Raw genomic sequence first — 12,712 nt, forward strand, 5'->3', positions numbered from 1 at the left:
GTAACAGCAGAATGTGCAAATTTTTATCTTCACAATTGATTTCCCCTCTTATTTAAAGAAAAAAATGCAGGAAAAAGATGGTACTGGGATACTGCAGAAACTATATAGTTTGGTTTATATGCGAGCCAGTTTTCTTGGAATTAGCAGGTGAAACCTGTCAAAAAAGGAATTAACAAAAGTTTGATTCAGAGTTTTAAGGAGAATAATTTCATAAGTACAAATTTGATAATGTATTCATGAGTACAGAATTAGTAAAGATATTTAATAATTTAGTTGTAACTTGGGCTCATGTTTTTGGAACTCATTAAAACTTGTTAAAAAGTTATCTCTCTTTTTAAGGTCTTAAAAAATCGTTGGATTAGTCATTTATGGGTATTTGGGCAAATCCTGTTTGTTATTTTATAGCTGAAATGGGCCATATGCAAATGGAACATTGTCTTGGTATATGTATATAACTATCTTGGAAAGACTGATAAGGACTATTGAGAAAAAATGGTAGGTTTACCATGAGTTTATTCTTGAAATTTTAATACTAATGTTTGATGTTACAATGAAATGTGTGCAGATGAATAAAGTTCATTAATTAGGTTGTGAGCACTTTGCAGATAAGGACTGCCTCTTAGTACGCTGGTAATTAATGCTAACACCTGGGCAAGGATAAAAATTTGCTTCTACATGAATTTCTGTTTATTTGTAAATGGTGAATGATTTTTATCTGGAAGCTAACCTTCTAGAAATGAAAATAAGTTACACATGTCTGAGATGAGGAGAAACAAACCTTATGATATGTTTGGTATTAGACTTCATAGTGACAGTAATGTCAAAATTGATGCAAGAGAGTTGTACCTCTTAAAAAGGTTGGGTATAAAAGTAACACAGATCTGCATCCGATGGAGTAAAGCAGTGGTCTTGTATGCTGTTTCTTGATCTGTGTTTAGCTCCAAGGAGAGATTCAGAAAACCAGGAACAAGACTGTTAGAATTTAGAAACTATAGAGGAAGAATAAAGGAACTAGAACTGTTTAGCTTAGGATGAATGAAAGATAATTTAATTTTCAGATACATGGTAGTTTCTCCTGATAAGATAAAAGGAAAATTTGTTTAAAGTTCATTCCATGTAAGTATATTAGGGATGGAGGAACCTATTGAAGGGGATAATAGTTAAATGAATAAATGTACAAAAGCATGTTGTGGGTTATGGAATACTCTCTTTAGAGATTTCTTTTAAAATAGATTTATTATGAGTAAATAAACAGATGACTACAAATCACCAAAATCACTGCTTTATTTCCCCATTTTATTAAATGTTATTCATCTACCAATCATTTTCACTAATTTTTATGTTCAAGTATGTTCAAAGCTAACTTTATAAATTAAATTTTGCATGTCATTTTAATATAAACCCTAATAAAATAACTCTAGTAGGTTTAAGGTAACTTTGGAGAGTAGCTTTAATTTGCATTTAGAGTCATTTAAAATATGTATGATGTTTTTGTCTCAATAAACTGCCAAGGAATCACATCAGTCAGGTTTTTAGATAGGAGAGACACTAATTTCAATTTCAGAGCTTTCCTTCCATTCCTACTCTTTTACCTAGAAGTCTTTGAGGCTTTATTTTATATGGTCCCTTATGTTTTTGCGACTTAGATTTACACTAACAGAAAATAATCTTAAGTCAAAAAATCAGTTAATAATGTAAACGGACACTATTAATCAATATGAACTCCAGATTGTTTAGTGTGTACTTGTTGAGAAGTTTTTACATTACTGTTACTGTTAACTTTAGTTGTACCAAAGTGTTTACCACTGAAATAGGGTATATATTACATCATTTGCAGGAAATGAAACCAGAAAGCAAAACTGTTTTTTAGTGTTGGTAAATTGATGAAAGTAAGGACAGAAATAGGGACATTAAAGTGTATTTTTCACATTTTAGTTGCTTAAAATCGAGAAAAGCAATTTTTCCTAATTGTTTTCATAAGTTTTAAAATCACTTGTAAGTGGTTAGTGAAGCCAAGATTAATGTACCCTAATTGGCCAAGAAGATCCAGAGCTTTAGTCAGTGTTTTCATTTATCTACTTAGTGACATTCAGGCTTTATTTTTTCCTAAATCATACCATTTTTTTTATTAGCACATACAAGGTATTAACTAGATGTTCTTTTTAGAAAATAGTTTTGTGACAGTTACTAATCTTGCTTGCATGAAAGTATAATAAGAAAAAAATTGTCAGGCTATGACCGATCATATTACATTTAAAAACACTGTGCTAGGTATTGTTGAAGTACTTACATATGTTAACTAATTTACTCATCACCACAATTCTAGGGTACTAGAATGTGAATGTGCTCTAACTCACATTTGCCAGAATAGGAATTCACCCGGATAGGCTCAAAGAGGTGTTCACACATTGATATATCTGAGATTCGAACCCAAGCAGTCTGGGGCTTTAATTCAGGCTTTAAAATTACTGTTCTACGCTGCCTTTTATTTTAAAGATGCATTTTAAAGTGTTCCACTTTTTTAAAAAATGGACATTCTTTTCTCTTTAAATGGAGTCTATTTTATATTTAGCAGCAGAATTCTTCCATTTTATCCCACACTTGTTTCTTGTGACTGTTCAGTTTAGATATGGTAGAAAATCTTAACATCTTGCTTTTGGAAATTAAAATATGTTTAAAGATTAATAGGTTATTTACTGAATATGTAGAATAAATATTATTTTGATGCAAAAGTACATTTAAACAAAAGAAACTGGGATCGTGTATTATTTAGATTTGGGGTTTTAATTGTTTATCAGTAATCATAAGTGATTTGTTAGAGGCCATATGGCCCCTTTTCATATAGTTTTACAGAAAGAGCATATCAAGCAGATAGGAAGAACTTGTAGGATATTTTGTTTTAGTACTTTGCCCATATTTTTAAAAGTGTTTGGTTTACAATAAACCACAAATACATAAGACTTTTTTTCAACTAAGAATCCATAGGAACAGCCCAACACAGAAAATGCAAATGTGAAAGTTCGATATTTTATGTTCTATGTTTACCAACTTTTTGTGAATTTTCAAAGTCAAAGCACATTTGAATTAAGACAGTGGAAGGTACATAACCATATTGATACCTCTTTAACATCTTCTTGAAAACTGACAGTCCATGTAACATCACTGCTAATAAAATCAATTTTGCCATGTTAGTCATTAGATATATTTGTTTTATTACATGAGTTTAGAGTGATTTTTCTTTTCCTCACTTTGAGAATCACTTTACAAAAAAAGCATAATTATTATAAAAGTGAATTGAAACACCATCAGATATATTGGCAGGGAGATAAAGGGAAGGTTGAGAACTACTGGTGGAGGTGTTTGCATGCATTATCTGGTTGGATTTTCAAAATAAGGATCAAAGTATGTATTTATATTCCTTTCTTGTAGATGAGAAGTCTGAACTCAGAGGAATCATTTGGTTTGCATGTGGTTCACAGGTGATAATACCACCACTAGTGAACCTTTATTGAGTGCTTACTCTGTTCCAGCCACTATTCTAAATGCTTTATACATGTGCAGCATATAATAAGAGCAAGTACTCTTATTTACCTCATTTTACGGGTGTGTGATGATTTCAGAGCTGGTTTTTTAAATACCTGGCTTATAATGATTTAAAATACTAAATCCTACCAGTATCTCCTTAGTATTAAAAATGTTTTGTGCTGTCACTACTTACATGTAATTCAAACAGTATTTCATAAGGCAGTAAACTATTTCTTCTTAGTCTCCATATAGAATTTTTCAGCGATTACTAGTTTTTCCTTCCCTGCGTAATGTCAGCCTGGTTTGTGCCTCTTATTTTCATTTCCTTAGTTACTACTGTAATTCACACTCTGTATCTTATATTTATTCCTTTGAAGTCGTTTTTTCCAGATTCTTTCACCATCTATTCTTTAAAACAAAGGGAATGTAGTTCCTTTCAACTTTATCATCCAGTTTACATAGAAGCCACTACTAAAGAAACCTAGAATAAGACTGATTGGTAGTAAGTGACCTCAGTTTTGGATACATGATGTATCTGAGGGAACAATCAAGAATAGCTCCTCAAAAAGAAGCAGCTCGGATTCTAATATAAGGCAGAAAACCTCTGTAGGATTAACCTATATTTGGTTATGCCTAGAATACTGCTTCTGTCGGTAAGATTCTGCATGGCTTCTTTATAGCTCTCCAAAAAGAAAAGGAGGGTAATGACTACTTTTTCCTCTTCATGAGGAGGAGAATTAAGAATACGGTCCCTTCCACTCTCCTTTTAGTTTTGAGAAGACCCACATATTAGTGTGATAATTCCTTGTGGTTCAGGAAAATGGTTTAGCAGAAGTAGCCATAGAAAAGACTTCCTCTGTGAAAGAAGTTAAAGGCTCTCACAAGTTAAGTCCAATGTGGCTCTGAGACCAGGCTATTCTGAGTTTCAGAGAGGCAGTTTTTGTTATTTTTTTAAATTGAAATATAGTTGATTTACAATGTTGTGTTAGTTTCAGGTGTACAGCAGAGTGATTCAGTTATACCTATACATATATCCATTCTTTTTTAGATTCTTTTCCATTATAGATATTACAAGATATTGAATATGGTTCCCTGTGCTATACAGTAGGTCCTTGTTGGTTATCTGTTTTATATATAGTGTTTTGTATATTTTAATCACAAACTCCCCAAAAACACACATACACACTCACACACTTTCCCCTTTGGTAACCATAAGTTTGTTTTCTATATCTGTGAGTCTGTTTCTGTTTTGTAAATAGGTTCATTTGTATCCGTGTTTTTAGATTCCACATGTAAGTGATATCATCTGATATTTGCCTTTCTTTGTCTTACCGACTTCACTTAGTATAGAGAGCCAGTTAAAACCTGGGAGCATTAGAGACAAAATTAAAAAGAGCATCAAGTTCCTGTAGTAAAAAAACAAAAAGATTAAGAATGGTAGGGTGATAATTATATTTATCATGTTGTACATTACGTCTCTAGTATGTATGTATTTTCTAACTGTTAAGTTTGTACCTTTTGACTGCCTTCATCCAATTCTTCTTCCCCCCACTCCTGCCTCTGGTAACCATACTCTTTTTATATGAGTTTGTTTGGTTGGTTGTTTTTGTAGTATAATTATCCTGTATCACTATGTTACTTCCTGTTGCAGAACGTAGCGATTCGATATTTCTGTACATTTCAAAATGATCACCAAAATAAGTCTAGTTATGATCTATCACCATGCAAAGATATTACATAATTATTGACTGTATTTCCAGCACTGTACATTTCATACCGGTGACTCATTTATTTTGCAGCTTGAAGTTTGTACCTCTTAATCTCATTCACCTATTTCTCTCCTCCTCCCACCTTCCTTTCCTCCAGCAACCACCTGTTTGTTCTCTGTATCTGTGACTCTTCTGTTTTGTTATGTTTGTTCATTTTTTAGATTCCACATATATGTGAAATCATACGTATTTGTCCTGTCTGAGTTATTTCATTTAGCATAGTACTCTCTACATCCATTCATGTTGTTGCAAATGGCAAAATTTCATTCTTTAAGGCTGAGTAGTATTCCATTGTAATATAATTAACAGTGCTGTATGTTATATATGAAAGTTGTTAGAGTAAATCCTTAGAGTTCTCATCATAAGGAAAAAAGTTTTTTTCTGTTTAATTTTGTATTATATGAGATAATGGATGTTCACTAAACTTATTGTGGTAATCATTTCATAGTGCATATAAGTGAAATCATTATGCTGTACACCTTAAACTCATATAGTGCTGTATGTCAATTATATCTCAATAAAACTGGAGGAAAGAAAAAAAGAATGATAAGGGTTAAATGATCATGGTTAAAGAGACCTGATAATTTGGGTTGCTTTATATTTTTTAGCAATATAACAGCTTGACAAATTTTAACAGTTTAATCAAGAAATTTTTCTTTGATATAGATGGAAAATGTATTTTCGTAACTTTGGATATCAAGCAGAAGAAACTTGATTCTCAGGAGAGATGTAGCTAAGTATATGTACTGTGTAGTTGTGGCTATGATTACAAATATTACCACTCTTTTATAAGGTTAAGAGCTTTTTGCATGTATGAAATAAGTGATAGTGTTGTCATTTTACAGATTCAGAAACTGAGGTACAGAGTTAAGTGCACGTGGTAATATACTCAGTCAGTGGTAGAGCAGAGATTCTGACTTAGGCAGTCAACTCTAACGCCTGCATTTTAAACTGTACTGCCTGCCTATGAGTGATAAGCCATAGCCATTTATGGAAGCATTTTTTTGAGGGATGAATACTTGAAAGTATTAGAATCAAGAAGTGACAGCTTCGTCATATTAGTAAAACACCATATTGATCTAGTTATCCATGTGAGGAACCTCTAGAATTTTCTAGGTCTTTCTGGTTTAGCCTTCTAGTCGTAGCAGTCTCATTTCTAACTAATATAGCTCTTTGATACAGATGGTGCTTCCCGTTTCCTGCAAAGTCTTTACATGCTCCTACCTTATAGGACTTTACACATCATTCATATTATTTCCAGTATATTTTATTAAGCCCTGACTTTCCGTTTCTTCAAAACCAATCTCTGTAAAATCATCCGTAATAATTCCATCCAGATCTATGGCCCTTTCACTCTCTTCTTTATTTTTTTTTAAATACAAGAGCTTTATAGTGATATAATTCCCATATCATACAATTTGCCCACTTGATGTGTACAGTTCACTGGATTTGGGTATGTCCACAAAGTTGTGCAACCATCATCACAATCAATTTTGGAATATTTTTATCATCCCAAAAAGAAACCTCATACCTATTAGCAGTCTCCCCTGCCCCCTTTTCTACCCAAATCTCCCTGTTTTTGGCAGCTACTAATCTTTCTTGTTCTATAATTTTGCCTTCTGGATATTTCATGTAAATAGAATCATATAATATGTGTGATTTTTGTGCCTGGCTTCATTCACTTAACATGTTTTTTAGGTTCATCCGTTTTGTTGTGTGTATCAGTACTTCATTTCTTTTTATTTCCAAAAAATGTTCCATTGTATAGATATACCACATTGAATTATTCCTTCATCGGTTGATGGACATTTGGGTTGTTCACAATTTTTGACTGTTACAAATAATCCTGCTATGAACATTTGTGTGCAAGTTTTTGTCTAGACACAAGTTTTCATTTCTCTTGGGTGTATACGTAGGAATGGAATTACCGAGTCTCTATGTTTGCTTTTTAAGAACTGATAGACTCTTTTCCAAACTAGTTGCACCATTTTCCATTTCCACCAGCAGTGTATGAGGGCTCCAGTTTCTCCACATCCTTGAAGTGCTTGTTGTTGCCTGTCTTTTTGATTATAGCCATCTTGGTGGATGTGAAGTGGTATCTCATTGGGGTTTTGATTTCAGTTTTCATAGTGGCTAATGATGTTGCACATCTTTTCATATATGCTTATTGACCCTTTGTATATCTTTGGGAAAATGTCTGTCTAGATCCTTTGCCTATTTTCCAATTTGGTTATTTGGTTCTTTATTATTGAATTTTAAGAGTTCTTTATTCTGGATACAAATTCTTTATCAGATAGATGATTTGCAGAATTTTCTCTGATTCTGTGGGTTTTCTTTTCACTTTCACAATCTTACTTGGCCTCCTTCCTGAGTTCTTTATTTGTCTCTTAGTTTAGATGTAAAAAGAGGTCATAAAAATTAGTTCTTGCCAACTGATGAATTTAATGTGCAGAGCAGAAAATAGGTTGGAAACGCTTCAGATCTAAAAATTAAGATATAAAGGGATGATTATTTGGTTTATTTGATGGTTTATTTGAAAGAACTTCATAGCTTTCTTTGGCTATGTTTTACTGATGAGTTTTAGTTTGTGGTACTTAAAAAAATTCAGTGAAATATCTAGTTTATAACGATTTAAAATACTACATACGGGACTTCCCTGCCGGTCCAGTGGTTAAGACTTTGCCTTCCAATGCAGGGGATGTGGGTTCATTCCCTGGTCAGGGAGCTAAGATCCCACATGCCTTGTGGCCAAAAAACCAAAACATAAAACAGAAGCAATATTGTAACAAATTCAATAGCACTTTTAAAAATGGTCCACATCTGGGCTTCCCTGGTGGCACAGTGGTTGAGAGTCCGCCTGCCGATGCAGGGAACACGGGTTCGTGCCCCGGTCCGGGAAGATCCCACATGCTGCGGAGCGGCTGGGCCCGTGAGCCATGGCCGCTGAGCCTGTGCGTCCGGAGCCTGTGCTCCTCAACGGGAGAGGCCACAACAGTGAGAGGCCCGCGTACCAAAAAAAAAAAAAATGGTCCACATCAAAAAAATAAATAAAATACTAGATACTATTAATATCTCTTTTAGTATAAAAATGGTTTATGCTATTGCAACTCATGTAATTTAAACAGTATTTTATTAAATATGAGGATTAGTCATAGAGTGAATATCCAAAATTGTTTATGCTGTTAATTCTATGCACAATAGTTACGCCTGTTGTTCTCAGATTAAGTGTACTACATTGGATGAGGCTGAAATTTTTATGTATCTTCTTAGTTGTAAAAGAGTGACTGTATTATGTCTACTTTGAGGAGAAAAAGGTAGGATTTTTTTGAAAAAATAAACGTCATATTTATGTCAGTATTAGGCAATTAAGAAGGAACTGCTTATCTGAAAGTTGTCAGCATAAACATGTACTAATCAAAAAAAAAAAAAAAACAACACACAACTATACATTCACCAGCTCTGTGGTTTTCTAAATCCAGCTTTTGGGATTTCCGCATTTCCCTGTACTGCTTTTAAATGACTTTGTATTTAGGACTATTTCTAAGTCATTTATTGGTCCCTTTATATCTTTCTTAAATTTGCTTCTAGTGTGTATAAAAACACTAAACAACTTTTGAGACTCTCCTATCTTTCCCCACTATCATCCCCCCAAAACAACCCAACAACAACAAAAAACCTACAACCTGGCTTTTTTAGTTCTTACTAAAATGCAGGAGCTTTTCTGCATTTGAGGACTGTCTTAAAATTGACTCAGATTTATTTTGGGTCCTAAAATTGACCCTGCTTCTCTGGAGCCATTGAAGATTATTCTCTCCAGACCACAGTACAAATTGTCTTTCTTGATGCCATTAGAATATTTAGCACCATACAACTGAAGTACCCATAACTTTATGTAAGTTTTTGATTTATTAAACATTTCATGAGTATTTGAACCTCCCACCAATCCTGTGAGATACTGCCAGTGGTCATCATGAAATGTAAATCAGATCATATCTCTTCTAAATATTTTTCATTGGCTTTCATTGCATTTAGGATAAAATCTTTAGTTACCTTAAAGGCTCTATGTAGTCTGGCCCCAGCCTACCTTACCTAGCATCTCTTCTCCCTTTGTCATAAACTCCAACTGCATTTAGTCAGTTCCTCCAGCATACCTAACTCCCAAAGTTGTTCTGGCCCTAGCACATGCTTTTCCTTCAGTCTAGATAGCTTTTTATCTTATTCTTCGTGAAATAACTCCTGTCCATATGCTAAAATATTATTTTTTCAAAAAGGCTTTCCTTTATTCTAAATAGGGACCCCTTTATTATGCTTTTATAGCTCCCTATGCGTCACAGCACTTACTACAGTATTTTACTACGTCTTAATTATTTACTGTCACTTTCCTTCACTAGACTCTGAATTGCATGAACATAGGGCTCTTGGCTATTTTGCTAACAACTAATGCATACGGAATAGCATATATGTAGTAGACCTCCAATAAATATTTTTTGAATGAATGTATTTCAATTTCTAAGATGAACAATCTAAAGGTTTAGCATTGAGTAACTTCTCTAAGACCTCACAGCAAGTAATGTCAGGAAGAGAACTTTGGTCTAGTACTTTTTCTACAGTAAATTCAGAATTCACATCTACTTAAGTCTCATTTCAGGAGGTAAGAAAATTTATAAGCAAGAATAATCATGAAAACAAATTGCTATTGGGTGTGCTTTTCTGCTAAGTTCCTGATAGGCAAAGATCTAACATTTACCAAAAGGTGCCCCCACTTTGAAAATACTTATTTTGTTCATGAGTGAAAAAGAACTTGAGGACTGGCCTCGGGATGCAAATTTTGGAATCATTGGTATGAGTTACAATATCACTGAGAGTATTAACAGTGAGAGAAGAAGAAATTTGAGAGCAGCTCTGTGGAATACTAACATTTAAGCAGAGGAAGAGAATGCTGTTAAATTACATATATATAATTATATGTAATATATATTTACTGTTATCATATTAATACAATATTAATTATATTATACTATTATTAGATATAATATATAATATAATATATATATATTCCTCCCACCCAGAAAGGTAGAATCACAGATTATTTTTTTTTTTTTTTTTTTTTTTTGCGGTACGCGGGCCTCTCACTGTGGTGGCCTCTCCTGTTGTGGAGCACAGGCTCCGGACGCGCAGGCTCAGCGGCCATGGCTCACGGGCCTAGCCGCTCCGCGGCATGTGGGATCTTCCCGGACCGGGGCACGAACCCATGTCCCCTGCATCGGCAGGCAGACTCTCAACCACTGCGCCACCAGGGAAGCCCACACAGATTATTTTTAAAAGCATTGATATAGTAATAAAATTATGGATCCTTTGGATTTGTTAGGGTGGCCATTGGTAACTTAGTGAGAACCTTTTTGAGAGCCCATTGAGGTAGGAAGATCTGTTGTGCTAGGTTGAAGAGCAGGTGAGGGTTGAGGAGAGCTTGGCTGCGGGGACAAGTCAGAAAAATGGGGGTAGATAGAAGAGGAAATGAATATGTGAGTTGGGAGGTTATGTGGGGGGAATGGGGAAAAGAGTTGGCCCCTCTTATATGCTAAGTTAAAAAGAGAGAGAAAAGATACAGGGAGAAACAAGGGGAATAGGGGCTGTTAATGACGTAAGTCTCCAAGGAGGCAGAAGGAAATTAGATCCAAAGACTAGGAACAAAAATTATTAGCCTTGGATTTAAGGAGGGTTATATCCTCCACGATATATAAGGGAATCAGGTATGATAAAGGTGTGGAACAAAACAGTAAGAAAGTTGGGACTTTTACTTCCTTGAAAAGTAAGCAGCAAGGCTGCCTATTCAGCCTAATGGGCTAGAGACTTAATGAAACTGGCAAATTATTGGAAATAGAGAAGGCTAAATGGAGACATGCTGGAGGATTGTGGGTCATCTTTAAAGGACTTGAGATATTGATTGAAGACCATAGATCTTTAATCTCCATGAAATTTTCTTTAGTAATTTTTGAACTCAGATAATAACATGATCAAAATATTTTCATATTGATGTACTAGTGTTTGAGAATCATCAGTTGTGACCTAGTATGAGGCATCGTCATAAAATCCCTTGTAATCCACTGAAACAGGGGAATGACAGTGATTAAGCCACAGCCAGAGGCCTCAGTCAAAAGTAAAATGATCTTGAGCATATTTTGGTACATTTGCTTCATAGCTTTTTATATGGGAACAGTCAAGTGGCTCAATATTATTCAGAAATATTTCACCTTTAGTTTCATCTATAAGGTATAGACTCCTTTGTGTAAGAAACTTAGTCTGTTTATCGTAAAGCGATTAATAACTACTCTGTACTTTGGGCTATCAAGATGTTTGCACATTAGTATTTACTTGAATTTTAGATGGTTGCAAGTCTATAGTTTAATGTAATATTTGATACTAAAGCTTGATCAGCTCAAAATCAGTATTTCTGTCCGTTTTAGGATTTTTTTTATTGATTTGCTTATATTATCTTCCCAGATATCAAGGGCAATAATCTCTTTCTGTACTTTGTGCTTTTCTTTTCTTATGAGATGTCAGCCAGTCATTTTTTACTTTTCTGGCTTACTTACTAGGCGTTAGTTACCAAAAGGAAATATTTCTTGAAAATGAATACATTACTATATATCAGAATCATAATTTGATCAATTTGGAAATAAATAAATCATGTCTTTCTAAAGAAAATTCTTCAGAGTTTATGTAAGCTTTTCAAATCTAATGCAAATTCATCTGTTGGATTTGGAAGAGGTAATATAAAATGTAAAAGATAAATATGAGGTAATAGAAAATTATAAATTTCTTTAAAAAATAAAACTAAAGCTATGCATTTTATACATTTTGCTGTACATATTTTTTATCCTATTTTTATGCTTGAAATTTTCATTTGCTGAATCTATCAGCTTTGTTGACTGCAGCATTATTCATAGTCTGTACATTTGACTCCATTTCATTTTGTGTATATATATGAAGATATATATAAACTATTATTCTGTATTAAATGGAAAACATATTAGTCATAGTAAATATTTCAGAATACAAAGAAAAATATAACAAAACACCTGTGTACTCCTTTCTTAGTTTAAAAAAATAAAACATTACAGATACAGTTGAATCTCCCTGTACATGTTTCCCTAATCCTAACCTGTTCCCTCCCTTGCCAGAGGGAGCCACCATCCAGAAATTGATTTTTATTATTCTCTTTGCTTATATTTTTAATATATGCATGGATTTATGAATAATATTATTTGTGGCGTGTTTAAAATTTTTATATAGTTGTACTGTGTGTGCATATCTATGTTATCTTAATATGTTTGTGTTATATTACATGTAGCCTTTTGCAGCTTGTATTTTTTAATTCAACATTGCAGTTTTGAGATTTATCCATGTTAGTACATGTA

General features: G+C 33.6%; 1 protein-coding gene across 6 annotated transcripts in view; it reads left to right on the forward strand.

Moving 5' to 3' along the window:
• The window catches only part of USP15 (ubiquitin specific peptidase 15), a 127,820-nt gene that overhangs the window by 2,081 nt on the left and 113,027 nt on the right, over positions 1 to 12,712 (forward strand). The gene's annotated exons all lie outside the window — the stretch shown is intronic.

The sequence above is a fragment of the Aethalodelphis obliquidens genome, unplaced genomic scaffold (assembly GCF_003676395.1).
Source record: "Aethalodelphis obliquidens isolate GAN/ISIS:26980383/991018 unplaced genomic scaffold, ASM367639v1 scaffold8, whole genome shotgun sequence".
NCBI classification, from domain to species: Eukaryota; Metazoa; Chordata; class Mammalia; order Artiodactyla; family Delphinidae; genus Aethalodelphis; species Aethalodelphis obliquidens.